The following is a 26,789-nucleotide window of genomic DNA, read 5'->3' as shown; positions in this document are numbered from 1 at the left end:
ATCTGTTAGTCTATAAGGTGCCACAGGACTTCTTGTTGTTCTTTCAGTTAATCTCACTGAACCTATACTTCCCTCCAGGAAAAATGGGGATAACAAAACCCATTTACCTACCTTTAAATGCTTTGATATCCATAGCTGAGAGGTGTTAAGTAATGTTATTGCTATTTCACACCCTTTAAAAACAAAGGAATAATAAAACTTCTGGTCTCAGTAACTTCCTAGAAAAGTTCAAGACCATTTTAGCTGAAGATATGGTGTTTCTTAAGGGAGGTGTTATGCTATTAAGTAACTTCAGAAAAACATCAGCTCTGAAATATGATATTACTGAAGTAGAACTATAGCATTTGTCAATCAGGAACAGAAGATTTGTCACTTTCAATAGTAGTGGTTCATGGTGGTTCTGCGGAGGAGCTTGCTATCGTGTTGCAATTCAAAACAAAGGCAAATGTAGAAAGCTAAGTAGAGGGAGTGATAGTAGTGGTTTCAGGCTGTGCAGTAAGAATAGTACTATGATTTCTGTCTATACTAATTTGAACTGTACAGGAGGATTGTGGGTATGTGCTACACTACAGAGTTTTGTTAGAAAAACAGCTATTTTTCCGACAAAACCTGAGTTATGTCCACACTGCAATTGCATTCTTCTGAAAGTAAATCGAAAGAACAGAGGGGGTTTTCCCGCATTGGTAATCCTCTTTCTATGATGAAGCAGCCTTTTTCTGAAAGAGCACTTTCAGAAAAAGGTGTGTGTGGACAGGGAAGAGGGAGTTCTTTTGAAAGAAGAGGAAAGAGGAAAAAGCACAGATGTCCTGGTGGCCACTCCATCCATAGTAATCACAGCTTAAATGTGAGATAGCGTACATTCCGTGTGGATGCTATCTTTCGAAAAAGCAAATCGCTTTTTCAATGCGCTTTTGTGTGTGGATGCTCTCTTTCGGAAGAAGTGGTTTTTTTGGAAGATCTCTTCCAAAAACTGGGTCTTCCAAAGAAGCCTGCAGTCTAGACATATCCTGGAGTAGTGACATGAGACAATTAAGCACTGAAACTTCTTAAAGTTGTGCTAAAAGAATTCAGAGTTTCCATGTGCAGGTTAATTTATGAAACATCAGATAAGTGGATAATAGGTCTTAAATATAGCTTGTTTAATCTGGCTATTTAAAATTGCTTGCTCTTTTTAACACAACTCCTTTTATAGGCATCACATCGTATAACTGGATTGTTCTTTGACTAGCCTGGTGTTTTTTTAATATGGGAAATGTTTTGGATCATATTCAATGTGCCCAAACTGCTTGTTGGTTTCCAAACCCATCTTTGCACAGGGATAGATTTTATAATCCAGCAGAAATCTTTTGCAGTGCAAATGATTCCCTTCGTTCTATAAACTGTGGAAAATTTATAAAAAGAGCCTTCTGACCATGTATGAAATGTGATTATTCTGGTTATAATGTGTGGCATATAGTATCTGTGCTGAAAGTGCTTGTAATTAGATGACTTATTGGATTGCAAGTATGAAACATCATTGACTTAATTCAAAGAAAAACATAAGTGACCTTGAAAGACCTCAAAACATATCCAATCACCAAAAGGCATAATTTGTAAGAAAGATCTGTTACAATGACATCAAGAGCTTATGACGCAGCTTTGGTATAGTAGCAGGGGTGTGTTTATCATCCTTTTGTTCCACTTACACCAATCCTGAAGCTGGGTTTTTGCTGCCCCAATATTCTAGACAGATTTAAACAACTTCATGGATGAGCTAAACTACACCAATAGCCAACAGCCGCCTGTCAGTAAGGGCTAATTGGGACATAGATATATCCTGAACATGCTCCTTTACCACGGGCCACACTTCCTATACTAGTGTGGAGGTTACAAAGAGGGATGCTATAGGAACCACTACAGTGGCTCTTTTCCCAGGATTCCCTAGAGTGTAGCCATTAGGGAGGGAAAGGGAGTTGTGTGGTGAAACCCGTAGCTGTTTGACCAGACCTGAGAATCAGGAACCAGCAGTTCAGACAATGCTCACTTTATAACATAGTCATGTATAGGTTTTGGAACTACACCACTGACTTCCTTCTCCTCCTCCGTCACTGACCCAGAAGTGATGTGAGTAGTCTGCATCTCTTGAAAATCAGGCTTCTTAAAGTTTGATCCTATTGCAGTCAATAAGAGTCTTTTCATTGACTTCAGATGCCTAGAATCAGATCTTCATTTTTGTTCCTAAGGATTACAGAATATAGCTTTAGTTCAGACTTTCTGGAAATCACAGTAATTTTGAACTTAGATTCTTCAATAACTTGGAAATAGTCTTATAACAAATTCATACTAGAAAAATATTGGTTAGAAATTAAAAATAAATAAAAAAGGGAGAAACATATGGATTACACTCATGGTGCATTTATTTGCACCCATACAAAATGCATTAATGGTACAGCCTGAAGCAATGCTAAAAAGAAGTATAAGCAGAGACGCCGATTCAATATATGTACACTATTTTAAAGACCGGGAATAAACACAGAACTGGAAATAATGGGGGAAAAATACCACTACCGATAACTACAGTGAGAGCCTTGACTAAAAATAATAACCTAAGTTAAAGCCATACTGTCCAGAGATGGCTGAGAAAGCATATAAAAGCCTCTTTATCATTATTTTTCAGTAGATTTTCTGATCCAGTTCGTCATTCTTTATGTTAAAGTTGTTAAGTACAATGAGCCTAATCTCATGTGTACATAAGTCAATGGAAAGATTCATTGGCATTGAATCAGATTTTATGTGTAAATTGTGTTCTCAAGTATACAAAGTTGGAATAAAATTTAATTTGAAATACAGTAGGTCCAATCCTGTTCCCATTAAAGCTAATGAACAAATCAATATTAGAGTTGTGCAAGATTTCATCTGAAGCTTCTTTAATGGAAAAAAATGAAGATTTGTTGACACCAAATCTTTCATGAACTTTTGCTTGTTTCAACTAATTATTTGTGTCAAACCCCTTCCCCCCAAAAAAATTCTGAAAATTTGATGTATTACATTTTGATATTTCTATAATGAAAGATTTTGAATTTTCATGTCAAAACAACTTGGCATAGAAATTGTCTTACATTTTATTTAAGAACCCCAAAACATAAAAACAAACAAACAAAAACTTCCTGAAATCAAAATAAACCATTTCAAGTTGAATGAAAAAAAATGTTTTTGACAATTTGCTGAAAACTTTGAAAATATTTAATTTTCAAGTTGACCCAAAACTAATTTTTTCAGAATTATTCACTTATGGCCCTCTACGTACACATCATCTGCATGTATTCCTTCCTTAAAATTTTTCAACAGCTTAATATTGCATCCACTACTTGTGCATTTCCATTTCATCATGACCAATACAAATGGAGTCTTTGCTCTGCAATATAATTTCTTATTCTTTCCTTATTTCTAAGGAATTTGTTCTTACATCCACTCTCCATAAGCCTATAAAAGTTTTATGCTACCTCCATTACATGGGGACTGCGGTAAGGAAGATGTTTTGGTGTTTAATGCACTAGACTAGGACATAGAACATTCTGTTCTGAGAATGTCATCGGTTCCCTGAGAAACCTTAGGGAAGTCAATTCCTCTTCAAAAAAGTAGAGGAAATAGTTTTTTTCAGCCACCCTTTGTCTATCTTGTATATTAAGACTGTGCGTACTTCAGGGCAGGGCTTTTGGTTTTTTTCATAGGACAGTACACCACCTTGCAGCTGGGACTCTGATCTCAGTGGGGATCTTTAAGCTTCACTATGATAGTTGGCCTTGTTTAATATGTGCACATTTTTATAACAGCTAAGTGTATTTTAAGAAGTATGACTTCAATTTAAATAAGAAAAATGTAAGTACATATAATTACATTGCAGTATTTAGCACTTATATTGATTTTGACATGTATAATATATTATAGCACTGGTTCTTCATAGAGATGACAAAGTGATTTTCATGCTATGTTTGTTAAATTTGATACATGCACATAATAACTTTTATTTGAATGTGAAATACATGGATTTCTGGAATAATATGTATATAGTGACTATATTCACATACGGCCAGGAGATGCTTACTCTGATGTTTCTTCACTTATGGCAAAGCTTGTTTCCATATACACATTAATGTGTGATAATTTATTCTCCTCTATTAAAATAAATTCCTGAGAACTTGTGTGCAGTCACTGTACCTAACTGAAACTAGAGGAAGGAGCAGAACTTATGTTCCCTATATTTTTTTCCATCCATGTGCAGAATACATTTTGTTGTGTGCACTGAGGTATGTGTGGATGTGCACCACAAGTAGAAACATAAGCTACTGGCAGTGGGGGCTGTGGGCACTCTGCTAATCAGCTGGGAGGCATTTGAATCTTTCCTGGGTGGCTGCCCAAGCACTCTATTTACAGGGAACACTGAGCAGAACTATGAAAACAACTTTTGCTCTCCTCTACTTACACCACAAAGAAAGAAGACTCTGTATGAATGAGATACTGAAGTATGTGTAATGTTGGTCTAACACTGTACTCAATGTGAGCAGAATTAGGTTGGGACTGAATGCTTTAAAAATTCTGCACTCCATGATTTAAGGCCTGGTCTACACACAGATGTTGTACTGCTAAAAGGGGAATAAACTATGGTGGTTTAAGCACTTTATGCCTGTATAACTGTGTCCACACTAGCAGTATTGTACTGCTGTACTGGTATAAACTGGTACAACTTTTGAGTTTAGACAAAACCTTAGTTTAGAGAAACACTATAGCTTATTGAGCTGATGAGCCTGCATGTCATTTCCTTCCTGTTTGCATCTTAATTCTACCCCTCCTCCCCCTCCCCCCCCCCCCTGCTATTTGTTTAACTGTTTTCCTTGTCTCCTTTAGGTGGAGCCAAGCACAGCTAAAAAGAGAACACAAGCGTATGCATGGAGTGGATTGTGGGGAAGATTCTTATCACCAAAGAACCACCCTTCTTGTTACCCAAAGATAAATAACTAGTGGAATCAATCTAAAGGTGATCAAAACTTACCTGGAGACCTCTTGCTACTCTTCTACTAGCATGTGATATTATATATAATTCTGTGCCATGAGGGAGTACAATGAAAAACACATATGTAACAGAATACACACTGTACAACAATTAAGACGTCACACTAAGCTAAGTAAGTTTTAAAAAGCACTGTTTTAATTACACTTTAACTGATAACGTCCTTTTATTTGAAAGAGACTAAAATAAGCTTTCTACTGGCTCTAATCAAACCTTTGGTGCTAGAGAGCCCAGAGTTTCTGTTAATAGTTGAAAGTGAATTCAGCATTAGCTTTTCAAGTTAGGAGGAAATCCCAGCTCTCAGAACAGTATATCCTATCAAATACTGTATATGCAAATATTATTAGAGAGAAACAGAAATACATGCCAGCCATATGCTGATCTGTAACAGTAAAATAAATGGGTTCACAGGAAGATAGGAAAAAATGTTCCATATAATTAACAGCCACCATATTACCAAAAATTATAAGTAAAACAGAAAATGCTTATGGAGAAACACACTTTAGTATCTTATTATTAATAATTTTTCTCTGTGTATTGCAGCCCCCTATGCCTTTTTTCTTCTATTTTGACTGCAAGCTCTTTACGACTGGAACACCTTTTTGTTTTGTGTCAAGCACGACACCCATGACTGAGTCCTCTGTCTGCTACCACAATTCAAATATTCAATCAATAAAACTATTAAAGGAGAAACTGACCTCACAACCATATAACTGAGAGATGCATCAAGGCGGTGGACCCAATTATGCTTTCATTGAAGTCAATGGAGTTTTGCCATTGATTTTAAATGGGAGTAGCATCACACTCCAGAGTTAGAATCAATATAGAGTCTCAGCACTTCTCAAATAGGGCAAAAAACATTTTTTAAATTGGTCTGTTGAAATGCTGCAGACAGAAGTAGTTAACAGCTACTGGAGTTATTATATGATGCTATCTGCATCACCAGAAGACTGGGGTATAACCCAGACTAAGAAAGTATATGTTAAAAAGATTATAGTTTAAAATAAAGAACCTAGGACCCATGAAAACAAATATATCATACAGTAAGAAACAATCCTACCACCTTTATTGGCAAGATTGACTGCTTTATGCCATAGGAACAGAATAAATGAAAAATTCTTTGCATCGCTTTTGATGTTTTGCTCCTTCCCACTGCAGCTATCATAAAGCATCATGTCAGCAACCCAAAACATAAGGGAAATAACCCTAGCAAATCATTATCAATAAACTACAGCCTATACTGGAACAGGATAATAACTCCAAGAGGCTCTGGGAGACAGATCCATAGTCTCCTATAGACAACCACCTAACCTCAAGATGATTCTTACCAACAACCACAGGACATACCACACTAATACCAACCCTGGTACCTTCCCTTGCAACAAACCCCGTTGCCAGCTTTGTCCACATATTCACTCTGCTGATACCATTATTGGACCTAACCAAGTGAGTTATAAGATCAAGAACACATATTCCTGCGCATCCAGAAATATAATTTATGCCATCATGTGCCGACAGTGTCCGTCTGCTATGTACATTGGACAAACGTCTCAGATACTTCACCAAAGGATCAATGCCCACAAAACAGATATTAGACAGAATCACAAAGAAAAAACAGTTTCTTGCCATTTCAACCAGAAAGGACATTGTTTCAATGACTTGATTACCTGCATCCTGCTTCAAAGGCCTTTTAAGACTGCACTTGAAAGAGAATCCTCTGAACTGTCATTCATGCTTAAATTCGACACTTTATGCCTGAGTTTGAATAAAGAATCTAATTACCTTACCCATTACAAAGATAGCTTCCCCAATTATCACCTCTAATATCATTAGCTCACAGACATTTACCTTCTCCCCCCCCCCCCCCCCATCCCACTTCTGTTCTGAAATTTGATTTGTCCTTTTCATATGTGTTCATTTTTTTAAATTGTATCTTTTGGTATATATGGTTGTGACAATTTTCTTCCACTATTTGTTCTGAGGAAGTGGGTCTGGCCCACGAAAGCTCATCACCTAATAAACCATCTTGTTAGTCTTTAAAGTGCTACATAGCCCTGTTTTTTTATTCAGCTACACCAGACTAACACGGCTACATTTCTATCACTCCTTACTCATTGATCTCCCGACCAAAAATTAAACATCCCCTGATAGCCAAACCTTTATTGACTGCTCAGAATCTGGTACAACTGTTTTAAACAAAGCTAAAGCCTGGGACTTTGAAGAACTATAGCATAATCCAATAGCACGCTTAAAAGTTGAATGGTCCCATACCCACTGGCAATTCAATACTGTCAGGCTCTGCATCTACACTCACCAGGTGGAAATATATCAGGGGCTGTTGTGTCATAACAAATAAGCTTTAATGACGCTGATGGACTATAAAGATACTGAAATGTGGAAAATAAAACAATGCTATCTTTTTTTACAGATCAATAATTACACTGTATATAACTAAATGTGGCTAGCTGAACAGCACTCTAATGCTCTATATACCCTGCTTAAGGATACAGGCAGTTAACTGAAGGTCAGAACGCTCATATAACTGTCTTCGTAAAAGCAGATAAAATCAAACCCAAGCTGTTAGTTATTTAAGATAGGAAACTATGAGGGCCATTGCATAATGTGTTTAGCTGTCAAATGAGGCATTCTGGGAGTACATTCAGTACCTACAGGATTCAAAGTATTAATGTCTCATTTGTTCTTCACTTATTTAACAAAAGAACTTGTCTCCCTTTATAATTTTTGCTTATAATTTCTGTTTTCTTTCTTCCTTTTGAGATCCAAGATACCTGTCATCATGGAAAAATGTGTTGGCATTTGTACATTATTTTGTCAAGCCATAGTTGTGTAGTGTTTGTATGTGGTACAGTTACAGAAGACCTCACCTATGTGCAAAAACAAAGTGAAAGCAGGATAGGCAAATAATAAATAAACTATGGGGGAGGGAGGGTTTGAAACCAAGGAAAATTCTATGCCCCTCATGAAAGGCAGAAATGGACTATATCACTATGTGATGGTGGCCACTCTCTACTCCAGCTGCTTTCTTGTGGCCTATATGGGAATTAGCTCCAGTAGCCTCTGTGCCTAGCAATGGTGATGCTCCACACACCACCTCTTCTGCTCCAGAATCCATATCAATCCCAGGACCATGCCTTCCTCTTCAAGACATAGCTATCTAGCTTTTCTGCACTCTGTGTTCTCCCCCCCTCCCCCTCCAAGGAATATCTCTTCAGTCCCTGTCCAGCCACTTCTCCCAGTGGCAACCTCAGTCTACTATCTAGTCACTTCCCCAGTGCTGGGGGCAGGAAGCCTATAAAAGGCCACTAGATCCCTGCAGCCTACCAAAGACTTTTTTTTAGGTCTCTAGGTCTCTACTCTGTCTAGGCTTCTATTTACCTTCACCCTGACAGGCAACCAGCCCTTCTCCCTCCTCTATCTCCAAGGAATGACTGAAGCTACTCTGCCTTGTAGCCCTTCTTATAGGGACCCTGACTGGCTGGCTGCTCCTCTCAGCCCTTGTCTGATTGGCTGTCTCCTGAGTCTAGGACTCTATTAATCTCTTACAGCTCATTGAGGAGTAGGCATCCTATCACACATTTCTCCTGACAATACTCTGTTGGGTGGATGGAAAGCAGATCATGTGCCCCACTGGCCTGTCATTGCTCCTGTATAGATCCCTGTGACTTCAGAATGGCAGCTATCTGGAGAAGGGCGAGGAAATTGCTGACCAAAGCAGTTGACAAATTCAGTATGATGAGAGAATTTCTCTTGGTGGATGGATCATGTGATCACAGAAGCATAGCACAGTATAGGACCTCAGTGTAGTAAGTTGAGGTCAGTAACATGGAGTCAGCAGGCCTAAATAGAGGCCTATAACATGAAAACAGCACAGACCTACAATCTAGTGAGCAAGACTTTGGTTCAGTAACAGGAGCCAAGAAAGAGGCCCTATTGATAAATTGTGTGATTGTGTAAGTTAGGTCGAGCATGGAAGGACACAGGGAGGTACTGGGTACAGACTGTGAGCCAAAGGGGAGTATTGGAACATCTTAAGAAGAAATGTCTTGGTACAAAAACTCCCTAAAAACTAATGCACATATCGACCTAGGTTCGGGACCAGGTCGAGATTGACAGCATGAAGGATAATAAGTAAGCTCCCCTTCCATAAGGTGAGGGGTGGTAACTAGGCAACAGAGGGTGGTAACCTGGTACGTAAAGAAATGATGTAAGTTGTTTGTACCTGTCTATAAAAGGACACCGCAGAGGGTGCTCTCCGGCCGACCTTGGGGGGGGCGCACTAGGCGCCTGAATGGCAGGTGTCATTGCCTAAACTTACAGAGTGCACAGTAGCTTAACTTTGACTAACTGCTGTTAATATTTGTTATATGGCAATAGGCCTGCCCGGTGTTGGTACCTTGTCAACGCGGGCCATAGTGCCCAGTGGTGTAACATTGCACTGATCTCTGTTACCAACTGGTAGAGCTTCGCATTTGACAATAAACCTGCTCGATTGATTTCAAACCTTGCCTGCATCTGTCGTTTCCGGCGCCTCTCAGAGATCTCTTGTGTTGACCCAAGTGCACGGGGTCTAACACTCTAGATAAAGGGAGTACCGATTGTTACGCACGCAGCCGAAAGTTTAACAACGGAGTAGAGGTCCTGTCAGGAGCGCGCCAGGACAACCCTGACCAGACGACGCTGACACTGACAGTCCAGACCACCGAAGGTACCGAGGTACGAAAACACCGAGGTACGACACTCTACTGACCCCTGCACTCAAGGAAGGGCACAGTAATAACTAGTGTTTATCTAACCAATTCTTAAAAACCTCTAGTGACAGAGATTCTACAATCTAGCAGGATGGGTTTTTTTCTAATATTCAAATTAAACTTCTCTTGTTGCAATTTAAGCCCATTGATTCTTGTCCTATCCTCAGAGGTTCAGAACCAGTTTTCATGTTCCTCCTTATAGAAATCCTTTATATACTTGAAAACTGTTATGTCCCCCCTCAGTCTTCTTTTCCTTGACTAAACATACTGTGATAGCTGTATCTTTGTTAACTTTTTTAACTAGACAGTGAGAGGTTTTGAATAAAGGATGCCTTTGAAATTTCATTATTTGCTGATTATTATTGTTCTGGTAAAATCTGAGGCAACATTATATGTACAGTTATAAGATTCTATTAGATAACATTACTGAGACATATTAAAAAAAGCAGGAGTGAACCACACTTAGTAGGTGTGTGGTATTACACAGGCAAAAACCAATTCCTCAAAGACAAAGGGCAAACTGATACCTTAGCCAGGTGTCAACAAAATCAAATAGACACCAAGTGAAGCAGCCATTCTTTGGCAGGAAAAATGGTATGAATGAGAAATGTACATTTTGGCAAAGAAATGGCTGTAGTTTCCTCTTCCCACATACCTTCTGTCTCCTGGACCTCAGCTTGAGATAATTTTCAAAGTAAAAGAGAACCAGAAGAAGGTGGAACAGACACCCCCAAAACTCCTTCTTTTCTCCCTGCACACAGCATCAACAGCACCTGAAAAATAAGGAAAATAATGCTCTACTGGAGGAGCAGTGTTGGCCGAATGGATTCCAGCTAGCAAGATTGCTAAAGCATGTGAAAGACTTTTTGTTATGAATTCATTTAGCCTGTTAAGTAACACAATAGTTGTGGTTTACCTTTTATTTTACAGTAAACAATTCTGATTTTTGTGTCTCTTTATTTGGAATCACTTAGCCTATGTCTACACTATTCCACATCTTTTGAGCAAGACTGTTATTTCAAAATATAGCGGGCTCACTATTCTGATGTCCCTGTAAACCTCGTTCCACAAGGATTAAGGGATGGTTTGGAACAGTGCTCTATTTCAAATTTTGGCACTGCATAGTGCCAAATTTCAAAATAAGCTATTTCAAAATTAACTCGAAATAGCTACACAACTTGTGCAGTGCAGACACACCCTTAATGTCTATCTTTCTGTAGCTCATACACTTTTTTATTGTTTCACCTAAACCATTGTTCTCGGGTTGACCTTGTGGCACAGGGCCAGCAAGGGTAAAGCAGCTTGCAGTTTCTAATTAGCCCAGTTTCAACCTTTAGAGATATATTGGGAAATAATATTTGTGGTTTTGTGTGTTTACATATGTAATGTGAGAAGATGAAAATGCAATCAAACAATTCCTGTCTATGCTGTATTCTATTAATTCCAAGATCAAAAGATTTTAACATTTAAATGAACTGTAAATGCAGCAATATCACTGCATTGATTTCTCAATTGAAGTATATAGCAGAGCACCTGAAAATGGGAAAGATAGGCAACTATGTTAAAGCAGTAGTTCTCAAACTTTTGTATTGGTGACCACTTTTACACAGCAAGCCTCTGACTATGACCCCCTTAGAAATTAAAAACACATTTATATATATATATATTTAACACTATTATAGATGCTGAAGGTAAAGCTGGGTTTGGAGTGGAGGCTGAGAAGCTCGTGACTCTAAATAAAATCCTCGTGACCCCTGAAGGGTCATGCCCCCGATTTTGAGAATCCCTGTGTTAAACCATGTGGCTAATTACTGATGATGATTAGGAAATAACTCTACTTCAAAGTCACAGTTATTGTCTTTTGTTCACCCAAGGATTCCATGCTGTCAAGAGAAGACCTAGATCTGCATAAAGAGCTCTTGGGTCCTGATCCTTTTTATCTCAAATCTGCTTTTTTATCAAGGGCAGCACTGAGCTTCAAGATTGAGGTCTGCAATTTAATTTGGATCACCCTGGTATGGAACATTGGACTGAACATATGGACTGATTCTAAGAAGATTCTAAGAACTCTTTGCAACTGCAAAGCTCAGCATCTCTGCTATGAAACTGATCTCAGAATTATCCACATGTCTGTATAGATAATGATCTTTTAATCAATACCCTTTTCTTTTTTAAAATAGATTCTAATTTAGTTAAGAAGACTTGGCTGTAAGAATGTAATTGGGTATAATCTGGAAATATTCATTAACCTGGGAGGTAATGTATCCAATTCTTTGGGATTGGCAGAACTTCATATTTGACCTGGCTATCTGGGAGGGAGTCCAAAATCAGGATTCTTTTTGAGGGAACTGTGGTTTGGATTCTGGGTAACCAGTAAGGTATTGTGAAAGTTGTTTTGTTGCTAGCTTGGTGAATCTAAATATTAAAATAGCCACCAGCTTTGGGGATTGTCTGCCCCATTCCCTACAGTTTGTCCTAATTGAGTAACCTTAGTGTGGACTCCCTGATTCACAGATGTATTTGGGAAACTCCATTTAAAATAAAAAGATTTGTGCACATCATATTCTATTAATGATATAATGAACTTCATATATGCTTGAATTGTCCAGGAGGGTGTTGGGCAGCACAAAAAGCACATTTCTGGAGGAAAGTCTGAGAATGAGAGTTTACTGGTGTTGCCCTTCAAAGCAATTCATGAGTGGATGGCTACAGCACTCATACAATATAACGAGGAATAGTTACATGCTGAAGTTACTATTTACTTCCGACCATTTCTCAAGTTTGTCCAAATCATTTTGAATTTCAATCCTATTCTCCAAAACACTTGCAACCCCTCCCAACTTGGTATTGAATGAAAAATTTAAGTGTACACTCTATGCTATTATCTAAATAATTTTCAATTATATGTAATCCTTCTGCTAGGTAGGGCTGGCAGCAGCCAGGGCTGGGTTCAATATCTAGAGGTTCCTTTTCATTCATCTCACACAGAACTGGCTCAAGCCTCCATTCAGTAACTTGGGAAATTCACACACACTCCTTGGAGCCTCTGGGAGGCAATGCTTCCCCACTCGCAGGGACAGAGTATTAATGTAGAAAAAGAAACTTTTAATGAAAGAGGGAGAGAAGTAATATGGCATAAACTTGGGAAAACACCAGTAACAGAGTTCATAACTAAACCATAAGTAAACTTCCCAGCTCAGGTAGATTGGGCAATGTCCTTTGCCTTTCACTCTCACAAGTCCAGCAATGTAAGGCTATGTCTACGTTGGCGGGTTCTTGCGCAAGAACAGCTGTTCTTCCGCAAAGTGTCCACACTGCCCATCCACTCTTGCGCAAGAAGATTTACAGTAAAGCGTGGTAAGAGAGGGCTTCTTGTGCAAGAGCTACACTCTTTTCTAACAAGTGCAAACTCTCTTGTGCAAGAGCTCTTGTGCAAAATGGCAGTGTGGACGTGAGGCAGGGGTTTCTTGCGCAAGAAAGCCCTATGGCTAAAATGGCCATCAGAGCTTTCTTGCACAAGAGAGTATCCACACTGCAATGGATGCTCTTGCACAAAAGCACATGGCCGTGTGGACGTGTTCTTGAGCAAGAGTTCTTGCACAAGAACCCACCAGTATAGACATAACCTAAGTGTCCCATTCACATGCCCAGCTCTTCTCTGCACCCCACTCACAGTTGCTGCCCTTGGTTAGGGCAGACCAGAGCTCAGATTCCTTTCCCCCCACAGCTGGCAGCACTGGAAGCATTGATTCAGACCCTGCTTATATCTATTAAATAGGACCAGACCAAAGAGTTCCCTGCAAGATCACACTCAATATGCCTTTCCAGCTTGCATGCAGACCACTGATAACCAATCTCTGGGAACAGTTTTCCAATGACTTATGTGACCACCTTATGGTTGCTCCCTCTATGCTATATTTAACTATTTTATTCTTGAGGTCATGCGAAATAGTACTAAGAACCTTATTAAAATCAAAAGGTACCCTGTATTGTTTTACAAGAAAGACAAGACTTGTTACCCTGTCAAAGGAAGCTATTAAGTTGAATTGACATGATTTGTTCTTGACAAATCCATGCTGACTTTTACTTATCACCGTATTATCATTGAAGCATTTGCAAATTGATTGCTTAATTATTTGCTCCTTATCTTTCCAGATATAGAAGATAAGCTGACTGGTTTGTAATTCCTTGAGCTGTCCTTATTTCCCTTTTCATAGATGGGCACTATATTTGCCCTTTTTCCATTCCTCTGGAATCACTCTTGTGTTCCATGAGTTTTCAAAGATAATCATTAATGGCTCAGGTATTTCCTCAGTCTCAGATTTTCCACAGTCAACCCCTTGAGTATTCTAGGATCTAGGTCATCTGACTCTGGTGACTTGCCTAAGTATTTCTTGACTTGTTCTGATTGGGTCCTGTGAATAGCAGGAGAGCAAAAGGAGCAGCAGTAGCACCACAAGAGCAAGTAAAGAGAACTTTTTATACATTTTATTTTAGGAGTCTATATTCTTTGTGAGATAATCATGGCACTAATGACAGATGTAAGCAGTCCTGAGTGAGCACATGAGAATGAGATGAGCAGCTGTGTCTCAACAGGTGGGCAGCAGATATTCAATGCACATTGCCCCAACAGGTGGGAAGCAGACATTTAATGAACATAGGAATGGCAAAAATGCAGGATGAAGGGAGGAGAACAGATATTTTTCTTTAAGGAAGCCTTCACAAATATTGGGAGAATAATCACAAAACAGCCAAATCATACATCATATGATTGGGAATCTAGATCAGCAAGTGGATACTGGATTGAAGGACTTGATTCTGTGCTCTTGCTCATACGATTTCAATGGTTCTGTTTGTACGAATAAGGACCTTCATCTAAGTGAGGATTTCAAGATCAAAACTGAGATGTGGAAATCTCTGTCTTGCTGTTGACCCTATTTGGGCAAGTGCTTTCCTAAATACTAGTCAGCTGACTAGCTCCAATACAGGCATGTTTGTTTCATTGGAGTTGACCAATTTTGTGATATTTATCAAATTTGCTATGTGATTAGCACATCTCTGTAAAGCATTTTTTTTCTTCTCTTCTTTATGCTTTCAGAGCATTCCCTTGTGTTAACCATAACATTTTGAAATGGCAAGAGTTGAGACCTGGCAGGTGGAAACATCTTTGTAAAATGAGTTATCCAAACACAGAGGATGCATTTCTGATGTATCATGCACACCTCGGCCAAACATTGTGCTAGTACAAGCTAAGCAAAAATTGAATTCCGGGATGTGTTCCTGTAAAATAAAATCTTCTTCTGAGAGCAGTATGGGATAAAATTGCCTTTCAGTTTTTACCATAAGCCATCAGCCAAGAAATTGTGTGTACTTGTAATTAATAAACCACTGTCATGCTTGAAATACCACAAGAAACATACAGTAGGACAGATTTGTTTCAGTGGAGTTACACCAGCTGTAATAAATTTACTCAGATTAAATGACTGATAAATGTCAGCATGAAACATTATATTATTGATGTAATAGCAGAGATTCCATCTGCTGAAAATAAAAGACCTATTGTACTATATGAGGCCTTTGTGGACTCATATATTTAGAAATATCAAATGAAGGGCTTTCATAGTGATAAGAGAGGCATTCCAAAAAGTCTGATGTTTCCTTTGCAAATCGTGAGACTTCCTACTATAGTAATTTAGAAATACACACATCCATTTGCAGGATATCCCTTTTACAGACACACACTACTAGGGTTTTTTGAGTTTAAACTGCAAGGTTTCACATTTTGTATAATTATAATTAAACTACAAGACTCTTACTTAGCTATGGGCATAGTAAATACTGCGCTAATAGATAAAGAGGTGAGAACGCTATCATAATGTTGACATTCATAATGCATCAGTGATTTGAGAAGAAGGAATTTCTCCCCCAGCCATTAGTTGAATAGAAAATAAATACAAACTATGTATTAGTCCCAAAGGGAATGAAATAGAGCACACTTTGAACTGCCAGCTATAACTTCAGTGGCCAAGATTATCCTCTCTCGTAAACCTGTCATCCCCACGCTTGCAACCGCCCTACATAATCCCATTGGGAGAGTTGCATTTGCTCCCATCGAGAAGGGTAGGGCGGTCACTCCCCCAAATGCAGTGAATCTTTGAAGCTTTGCAGAAGGCCTGTCACCTCTGATCATCCCTCTATAGCTCCTGGCAACACAGCACTAGCTTTCCTCTGGCTACACCAGCCCCCAAAATCCTTAGAGAGGAGCTACGTGGAAAATATATAAGATCCATAGTAAGAAAGGATGCTTTTTGATCAGTGCCCTAGATTAGAATTCAATGCTCTGCTGCAGACTGCAGTCAAGTCAGTCTTCATGCCTCGGTTCTCCATCTGTAAAAAGGGGACAATAGTATTTCCCTGGCTCACTTTGCAAGGTGGTTGGGTATCACTTAGGGATGTCTGTTCCATTATCACCCCATCACAGTTAGGGAACTCTATCGCAGCAAAGCCCTCCAATATGTCCTGATATGTCCCAGAGTCACTACCCTACGTAGCAGAGGAGTATTTATTGCCTTGGCTACTTGTACCACAACAGTCCTCCCTGTAAATTTTCCCACTCTGAATTGATTCCCATCTGACCGGTAGCATTCTGGCATTGCAAGTTTCCACAGAGCTATTGCCACTTCTCAACTGCCAGAGTGGGTCTCATTCTGGTTTCACTGCTTTCCCCCACCCTGAAGTGCAATTTGCCAAGGTCCATGAAAGTGTCCTTACTCATGCAAAAGTTTTGCAGCTACTGCTGATTGTTCCATAGTTGCATAACTATGAAGTCCCACCAGACTGTGCTTGTCTCATGGCTCCAGAACTGGTGTTCCACCGTGTCAAGAGGATCAACTGTCATCGGCCTCTGCCAATCACTCAACTCAAGTGCTTCACACAAGGCTTCATGGCCTCCTCATATTCTTCTTTGATTTTGTGGGCTCTGGATAGGTTCTGGACATATTGTAGAATAAGGCACAAGATGTTTGCTATGGTTGCCATAGCACTTTGCTGCTGAGTGGGGTCTATGTTTGCCCTGCTATGCCATCTGCATGGGTAACTAGGGAAAAATGGATGAGAAAAGATGTGTGTCACTTTCAAGCGGGAATGGGGTGGGGAGAGGGAGGAGATAAGAGCATTATGGGATGCTGATGCCATGTACCCAGAACCACCCACAGTCCTGTTTTGGTCCCATTGGGCACTGGGAGCCTAACCCAGAATTCAAAGGGGCAGCTGGAATTGTGGGATAGCTACCCACAGTGCATTGCTGTCAAAGTCAAAGATTAACCTTTTTTGTAGTGTAGACAAGGTGTAAGGGATAAATTAATCACAGTTCCCCACATAAGATAAAAGGAGTCCCACTAAGTGGCTGGAGGCTGCAAATTATGAGTCATAGGTGACAATTCTATTTTGAAGGGGTGTGTAATCAAAGTCTTTAGGGAGAAGCTTAGATATATAAGGGAGGAGAGGAGTATGAATGGTGGAAGAATGGAGGGCAGGGGCTTTGGGAATGGGGGGCTAAAAGGGGTAAACAGGGAGAAATTAGGGAAGAGGAGAGAGATTAGGCACTCAGGTGACAGACATGACATCTCCCAATTCTCTTCCCTAATGGTGGACCCCAACCATCCTGTATCCCAACACTCTTCCCCTGTAATATTGTCTTTTGCTCCAGGCACCCAATGTTGGTTATAAGAGCAGGGAAGTAACAGCAGTAGAAACCTTTGTATATCAGGGAGTGAAGATATTAGGGGAAGGGATTTCCTATCTACAATGGGAAGGCCTATGTTCAATAAAGAGAAGGGGGCCAGGTGGGAGAGGAGAATGCTTTGCTTTGGTCACAGGCATGGCTGAGGAGGTCTTCTGAAACAGGGCTGGAAAGGCACAACTGATGTGTGGTGGGGTCTATGTGGGGGGGGGGCGGCAGAGGGAAGAGAGAAGCGGGCTCAGTATGCTAGTTGCAGGACATGATATATACAACTGCTGACATGATTTCCAACTCCTAACATATCTTTTCCTGTTTACAGAAAAACTACAACATTAAAATGCAAAAAACTACATTATTACAGAGTTAAGGTTGCCTGGTGGTATGCTGTCGTCTTATGAATCAGTGAGTTCTGAAAAACTCAAATGTCTGAGAACCAGAAAATGCAGAATTAAGGTTGTCTATGCAACATTAAGTCAGCATTCTGTCAGCCATGCCCCACTGCACTTTCTTAAAACAGAGCATTATGCTGCCATCCCTTTCCCCCTTTGCCTTAACTCCTGTGGGTGAGCGTGAGGTTATACAAGGATGTGAAGCATTTGCATACTTCAGCAACTGGGCTGTTGGCAGGAAAAAGGGGTGTGTGCCAATGGAATGTACTTGTCAAGAATCAAGGCTTGCAGCAGAGCCATTTTCAAAGCAAGACTTGTAGCAAAGCCAGTGTCTGGGAAACTTAATGAGCACAACTGGCCTGCAATGGGCTGCCTGATTGGAGACACCATCTGATTTGATGGAAGCATCAGCACAGAGGCTTACAACAGCAGCCATCCTATGGCTAAGTTAAAAGGGATTCACAAAAGCCAGCTCATTGAGCAAGGAGGTAGGTAAGCTTGCCAAAAGAGAATGCAGAGGAGAGAGTTGTGGCCTAACCCTGCATCTCTGTGGGAATTAGACAAGTAATTGGGGGCCAGATGCAGGCATCTCCTGCCACTCAGGCTATGTCTACACTGGCAGCTTCTTGCACAAGAACAGCTGTTCTTGTACAAAAACTTGCCGGCTCTCTACACTGCACTACGTTCTTGCACAAGTAAATTTACGGTATAGCATTGTTAAACAGGGCTTCTTCCGGAAGAGTTATTCCTTTCCCCATGAGGAATAAGCCCTCTTGCGCAAGAGCTCTTCCACAAGAGGGCAGTGTAGACAGGCAACATAAATTTCTTGCGCAAGAAGCCCCTACGGCTAAAATGGCCATCAGAGCTTTCTTGCGCAAGTGAGCGTCCACACTGCCATGGAGCACATCTTGCACAAAAGCACATTGCAATGTGGATGCGCTCTTGTGGGAGATTTTTTGCACAAGAACTCTTCCGTAAAAGAGTTCCATAAAAGAGTTCTTGCACGAGAAGCCGCCAGTGTAGACGTAGCCTCAGGGTTGCCAGTGGTGAAAACTCTCCTGGAGTTAGGTTAAACTCTCTCCTCTACATCAGACAGAGTGAAGATTAGATTCTTCTGCATTAGCCATTGTCCTGTACATTATAAGGGGATTATAGTCATCACCTCGTACCTGTGTTTTGTCTGGATCCAAGTCCAACCACCCACCTTTAAGCAACCCTACCACAACAGGCCCCACGGGCAACAGGCTCCTGCTAAGGCTTAGGGAGCATAAGGATTGTGTGGCTAAAATAGTGTGGGATTGGTGTGTGAAAGAAACAAAGATGAACCAAAGAGGTCTTAAAGGAGGGCTGTTTAGCATTACTAGCTGAATATCCTTCAATTTGCTTACAGAGAATATAAAGCATTCAACTTAAGGGAGCAGCAGAGAGTCTTGGTATAGACCAGAAGTTCTCAAACTTCATTGCCCTGTGACCCCCTTCTGACAACAAAAATTACTGCATGACCCCAGGAAGGGGGACCAAAGCATGAGCCTGCCTGAACTCCCCACCCAAGGGCCTCTAGGCAACAAGTTAGATGTTTTGGGGACTTTACCAGTGGACATCTAAATGCCATAGGAATTTAGGTGCTGAGCAGGAGTTTTGACAATCTAAAAGTTTAGATTTAGGCACCAAAAGCAGTTGCTGGATGCCTAAATCCCTTTTGTGGATCTAGCCTTTAGAGTCTCAGGATGTCTATACCAGCAGTTATCAAACTATGAGTCAGGACCCTGAAGTAGGTTGGGACCTCATTTTAAGGGAGTTGCCAAGGGCTGGCATTAGGCTTGCTGGGGCCTAAGGGCCAAAGCCTGGGCCCATCATGTAGGGACAAAGTTGAAGACGGAGGGTTTCAGCCCAGCTGGTGAGGTTCAGATTATAGACCCCTGCCTGGGGCTGAAGCCCTTGGGCTGAGGGCTCAGATGGTGGTCTGCCTTCATGGGGTCACACAGAAGGGGGTCACAGTGCAATGAAGTTTGAGAGTCCCTGGTTTATATCACGACCCTCTGCCACTCCCCCTAAGTTGCTTTATATTCTCTGTAAGCAAATTAAAGGATATTCAATTGGTCATGCTGAACAGCCCTCCTTCAAGACCTCTTCAGTTCTTTCACACACCAATCAAACACTAGTTTAGCCAAACAATACATTATACTGACAGAAGGAGAAAGGACTGACCATTTTAGGTTAACATAATCTTATAAAACTGCTCTACCATGAATGGAAGTATAACTCAACTCAAAGCAGCAACATGTTATTAACCCAAAGGAAAATTACTTCGCATCAGCATCTAGCAATACAGCAAACCATGCACATGAACACCAAGTGTCCACAGTGAATTTAGATTTATGCGGACTATAATAAGTGAGTACTCATCCGGAGTGCTGGGCACCTCTGGTAATCTTTCTAAAAATTCACTGAAAATAAACCATCCTGTTAATTTCCCAGATCATAATAAATATAACTAAGGTTTCCCAACCTATCGGTCGGGACCCAAATATGGGTCTCCATTACATTTCAAAAGGGTCGCCAGGTGGCTCTGCCCTCCCTCCTTTCCCCCCCTCCCCCCCCGTTTTTGAATTGCCTTGGGTCACCAAGTCTTCCTGAATTGTTAAAATGGGTCCCCATCTGGAAAAGGTTGGGAAACACTGAAATTAATCAGGTCCACACCCAGTCCCCAGAGTTTCACACTAAGATAGGGGAACCAACAGCTTCTGTGGGCCCTCATGCAAGGTCTGCGGTGGGGAGACCGGCTCCATGTCCCTGGAAGGGGCTGGCTTTGGGCAGAAGGGGCAGGCCTGGGGAAAGTGGAACTAGGCCTCAGAGCCATGTGGAGCACATGCAGTGAGGGTCCAGAAGCAATTTAAAGGAGCCAGGACTCCAGCCTTCACTACTGCCACAATGGGGCCTTGAGCACCTGCCTTATTTGCCCCACCCTGTCAATAGGCTTGCTCTCAGCCCTACAAAACTGCAGTAAAGGTGGGGAAATAAGTACAGATTCTTTTTTAGATGTAATGGAATGAAGAGAAAAAAATCCTGTAAAAACATACTGTACCAAACTATTGAATTCCTACAGCTTTCTTGCTCTGGTTAAATTTTCCTACTCATAAAACACAGTTGAAGATTGTGTTTATTGCACTGAAGAACTAAATTCTGAAAATATTTTAAAAGAAAGACTGAAAAGAAGGATGTGTAGTGTTTCAGAATTTAAATTAAAAATGTTTTCATTAGCAATGCAAAATGCTCTTAATGGGCTTGATTTTCAGCCAGTCCTTAACCTAGTCTACAGTTTTGTGGATGCAATTTTGGTAGATGTGAGTATTTGTAACTACTCAATCACTCCCGTACCACAGTGGAGGCCACATCTCACAATTATGGAAGTCTGATTAAAGCTGGACTCAGATAAACAAACAATAGTTTTATAAAGTTGCTATTAACAATAACCTCTAAAGTTGCTATTAACAATAACCTCTATATGATGACTGGAGTCTTATATTACAGACCCAGTATTTTCCCTTGAAAAATAAAGAATCAAACCTCCAAATATATAATTCAAATATAAATGAAAACTGCTTATGCATTTAAATAGGTTATTTAAAGTAATATTCATCATCTGGAGTTTCATATTAATAAGGTACGCCAACTCCCTTGTAGAGTCAGACAATTTTCATTCCATCTGTTATAAGTTCCTAAAAAATGACTGCATTGTGGACAATCCTAGCCAAGGTCAGCAATGCAAAGGAGAAAAGAGAGGGAGTTGTTGTTAGTGTTTGAAACAGTTGTACATTAGCCACTGCTGGTGGAATTCATCTTTACCAATATATCTCCTGCCATGTGAAACATTAACTCAGCTTAAGAAGTCATTAAGGGCATTAGTTTTCTAAAATGTGTTGAAAGACATGAAATATGAACTACAGTGTAAGTTGATGTTGTGTTACTATGCTGAGAAAAGCAGTGGCCACCACACAAACAGTTTTAGCAAGGAATCTGAACTCTTTCGGGAAAAAAATCCTGGATTTTCTAATATCAAGATTATGAAACAACTGTACTTTGAGTGAGTTAAGTATAAAATAATAGAGTTTAAAGCCAGAAAGGATCTATCAGATCATTTAATCTGACCTCCTGTATACCACTAATATCATCCAGCACCCCTGCACTAAAGCCAGCTGACACCCTGAAGCATGAGCTTTTAGGAACTTAAGACATAAACTGAAAATGATCTGCATGGTTGTAGAGCTCTGCCACGTACCATTGCAAGCAAATACCTGGGGATGAGCCTTATTGTCTGTCAGTAAGACAAATAAAAATGATTGGGAAATGACATAGAAGAGAATTTTAAGTTTTGAAACCTGATTATCACCTGCCGTTTTCCTGTTGCTTCTTAAAGTTAAGAAGAGAGATTATTTTGGTGTTGAGTAAATAATTGGCAGCTGTGTGTTGTGTTAGCTTGCAACTGAATCACTTTCAGGTATTCTAAAGAGATGTCAAAATGCTCCAGCAATCAATAAAAAAAGCCTGGTCAATTAAGGGCATGTGTACACTTGCACCCTATTTTGAGAGAGGGATGCAAATGCAGCTGAGCGAAATTGGAAATGTAGCGCAGATTTGAATTTCCCGTGCTTCATTTGCATAATTGCAGACTGCCGCTATTTCAAAATAACAAATGCTATGTAGACGTGGTTATTTCAGGAGAAAACCCTTCTTCCAAAATAACCAGTAAACCTCGTTGTATGAGGAATAAGGGTTATTTTGGAAGAAGGGTTTTCTCTCGAAATAACCGTGTCTACACAGCGTTTGTTATTTCAAAATAAGGTATTTTGAAATAGCGGTAGTCCGCGATTATGCAAATGAAGCACAGGAAATGCAAATTGCTTCATTTGCAATTTCGCTCAGCTGCATTTGAATCCCTCTCTCGAAAGAGGGTGCAAGCGTAGACATACTCTAGCATGTTAAACATGCTTTCGCTACTTCCAGCTAAGCTCAGCTACTAAGGACGCCTTCTTACTATGTATGTGGAAATAGACACTCACTCCCCTTTCCAGTACAATAGTTAGTACACTAGTACATAATGTTTCATCTGAGAAAGGTGAGAAAGGGGTCTGATGCAATATAATAATCTTCAAGGGAAAAACCAAACCAAACCTGTATTCATTTTTATTTTCCTCTTCCAATCAGGCAATCCTTCAGACTTATCTCACTTAGGATGTGTCTACACAGCACCCTAAACTCAAAATAAGATACGCAAATCGTGTATCTTATTTAGATTCTATTTCAAAATAGCTTTATTTTGAATTTGCGCTTGCTCTCCCGCGGTAACCCGGCTGAGCAGCGCAGAAGTCAGCCGAGTGCTATGGTGGGAGGTGAAGGGGGACAGGATGATGATGTTCACAGCCAGTGGGTGGGGCCTGGAGCCGCTGTCATGCTGCATGTCACCGCCCTGCCCCCTTCCCCTCCTGCCGTGGTGCTCAGCTGACTTCTGCACCGCTCAGCCAGGCCGCCACAGGGGAGCAAGCGGAGCAAGCAGCCATTTAGGCCCTGCACTCCCCATGCAGTACGGGCCCCCCAGAGGGAACAGCCAGCATTTCAGCAACAGTGCTGCCCAGAGAAAACAGCCAGCATTTCAGCGTTACAGACTCACAGATATTGGGCTGCTATATATTTGACATGTGATGTTTTGGAAATACAAAATAAAGGCAAACGTGGTAGAGTAGCATTGTTTATTAATGATGAAGTAGAGTGTAAATAAATTAGAAGTGATGGACTAGGTATGACAGTCTGTTTGAATCACTTGGGGGAAGAAAGGTAGGTACTAGAGGTTCCTCTGATGCAGTGCTTGGGATGTGTGATAGACCACCAGGATCTGATTTGGATGTGGCTAGAGATCTCTTTAATGTTTTTAATAAAATATGTACTACTGGATATTGTGGTTTTGTGAGAGTTAAACTTCCCAGAGATAGATTGGAGAACAAGTGCTGCTAATAATAGCAGGGCTAAGATTTCCTTGGATGTGAAAGCTGGCAAATTTCTTCACCAAATAGTTGCTGAACTAGAAAGAGGTAATGCCATTTTAGATTTGATATTAATGAATAATGATGGTATCATAGATGTAATGATTGTAGAGGACAGGTTTGATTCAAGTGATTGTGAGATCATTCAGTTTAAACTAAAGGGAATAAATAAAAAAATAGATATAGAACAAGAGTCCTTGACTTCAAAAGAGCTAACTTTTTTTATAAAAGGGGGGAATTGGTTAGGGAAGTGCACTGGACTAAAGAATTCAAGTATCTGAATGTGGATAACGCCTGTAATTATTTTAAGTCAAAGTTGCAGAAGCTATCTGAAGCCAGAATCCCAAGCAAGAGGAAAAAGTTTGTAGAGAAGGCTTGCAGGCTAAGTTGGATGAGCAAGCATCTCAAACAGGTGAGTAAGAGAAAGCAGAAATATTACAAGGCATGGAAGATGAGAAGAATCATCAAGGAAAGCTCCCTCTTGGAGGTCAAAAAGTGAAGAGTTAAAGTGATAACTGCCAAAAGTGAAACAGAGCTGGGCCTTGCAAAGGGATCTCAAACCAATAACCAAAGATTATATTGCCATACAAATAAGAAAAGAAAGAAAGAAAAAGTGGGACTGCTAAACACTGAGGGTGAGGGGAAGTTTAAAGGTTATCTAGGCATGGCTCAACACCTAAGCAAATACTCTCTCATTTTTTATAATACTAATGAAGAGTTTAGGGATAGCAGCAGGATGGCTAATGACAACAAGGATATGGAGGTGGAATTTACCAGGTGGAAATCAAATGCATATAGTTTAAAGCAGACATGTCAAACTCGAAGCCTACTGAGGGTCGCACAAACGAAAACTGATAGCTTTCAGGGCCACCTAGGGTTCCCAGATTTGTCGAGCAGAAAAAGCACAATACCGGTCACAAGGCAACCCAAGAGCCACCAAAGTGTACTTTGTCGGAAAGTCATAATTATTTATGATGATAGATTATGTTTTAGGTATATTTTATAATATTACAATAATTTGATGTGTAAAATTATTTGCTCATATTAAATAATTTTTAAATTAATTTTACATTATTTTTAATATAAATATAAATTTAGGGTACTTTTAAATTTTGTATATGATGCAATAAAAACAAGTATAGACTATGGCTAAGCAAATAGAACAGGTTTCTGTGAAAATATCAGATACTTTGTAAGTTTGAGATTTTGCATAAAGATATAATTATTCATGCAATTGCAAAAAATTCATATATTTATTGATATAAAATTAATATACATTTTGTGATTTTATTTGGGAATAAAAAATAAATAACAAAATATTAACAAAATAACCCTTTCCTCTCCTCCCGAGCCAGGCACTCCCATACCCCATTCTAACCTAATCCCCCTCCGCTACCCCAGAGCCAGGTCTCCCCCAATCTAATACCTTCACCCCCTGCCTCATAGCCAGGCACTCTCAGCCCACCCCAACCTAATGCCTCCTTCCTCCACCAGAGCCAGGCTCTCCCAGCCGCACCCCCAACCTACAACCTGGGTCCCGGAGTCGACATTGCCACCTGAGGCACTGGGGCAGCATGAACACAGCGGCTATCTATGAGTGCCTGCTGGAGAGCCCAGTGCAGAACTCCCAGCCAGTCGTGAGCACGTGCGCAGAGCAGCCCGGCCAGCCGTGAGCCGTTGCTGCGGCACAGAGCAGCACGGATAACTGTGAGCAGGCACTCGGCCATGTGCTCCGAGCAGCCAGCACTTCATTCTTTTATTAAAATGTTTGGGTGGGCCACAAAAAATGTCGATTGGGCTGCATGCAGCCCTCCAAACACCAGTTTGACTTGCCTGGTTTAAAGGGACTAAATCAAGGGAGCCCAAATAATCTTCATCTGAGAATACCAAAAAGCCACATGAAAATGCATGCTCAGTAGCAAGGATTTTTAATGAACTGTAAGCTCAGGGGTTATACCCTATGGGTGTGTCTAGACTAGAGGGTTTTTTCGAAAAAAGGAGCCTTTCTTTGAAAAAACGTCCTCTGTATCTAAACTGCTGCCGTGTTCTTTCGAAAGTAAATCGAAAGAACGCGGCAGTTTTTTTGACGGCGGAAAACCTTGTTTTATGAGGAATAATGCCTTTTTGCAAAACTGCTCTTTCGAAAAAAGGCGCTATGTAATGCAAACTGTGCTTTTTCGAAAGAGAGCATCCAGACTGCCTGGGTGCTCTCTTTCGAAAAAGCGGATTTCTTTTTCGAAAGAACTGGTTGTAATCTAGACGCTCTTTTTCGAAAGTATCTTTTGAAAAAGCCTCATTCGAAAGAGGCTTGCAGTCTACACATAGCCTATGATTGTACAATTGCTTGCTAACAGAGTACTCAAGGACATAGAGGTGAATGGTAAATGGATAAAAATGCAACCTGGTTTTACAAAAGGTAGATTATGCCAGCCAACCTGTTCTCATCGTTTGAGAAGAAAACTGATTTTTTTAGACAAAGGAAATGCAATAAATCTAATCTACATGGATTTCAGTAAGGCATTTGATATAGTTCCACATGGGAAAATATTATTTACATGTGAAAAGATAAAGACTGAGAAGAGAACTGAAAGGTGGATAAGAACCTGGATAAAGAGGAGACAACAATGGGTCATGCTGCAAGGTGAACTGTCAGGCTGAAAGGAGGTTACTAGTAGAGTACCTCAGGGATTGATCATGGGACTAATCTTATTTAACATTCATAAGCGGAAATATTATACGAGATGATTTGGGTTACCTTGAAAATGAGAGTAACAGAAATGGGCTGCAGTTTAATAGTGCAAAGTG

The sequence above is a fragment of the Pelodiscus sinensis genome, chromosome 3, assembly GCF_052426305.1.
Source record: "Pelodiscus sinensis isolate ZL-2025 chromosome 3, ASM5242630v1, whole genome shotgun sequence".
Taxonomy (NCBI): domain Eukaryota; kingdom Metazoa; phylum Chordata; order Testudines; family Trionychidae; genus Pelodiscus; species Pelodiscus sinensis.
This window is presented reverse-complemented; position numbering follows the sequence as displayed.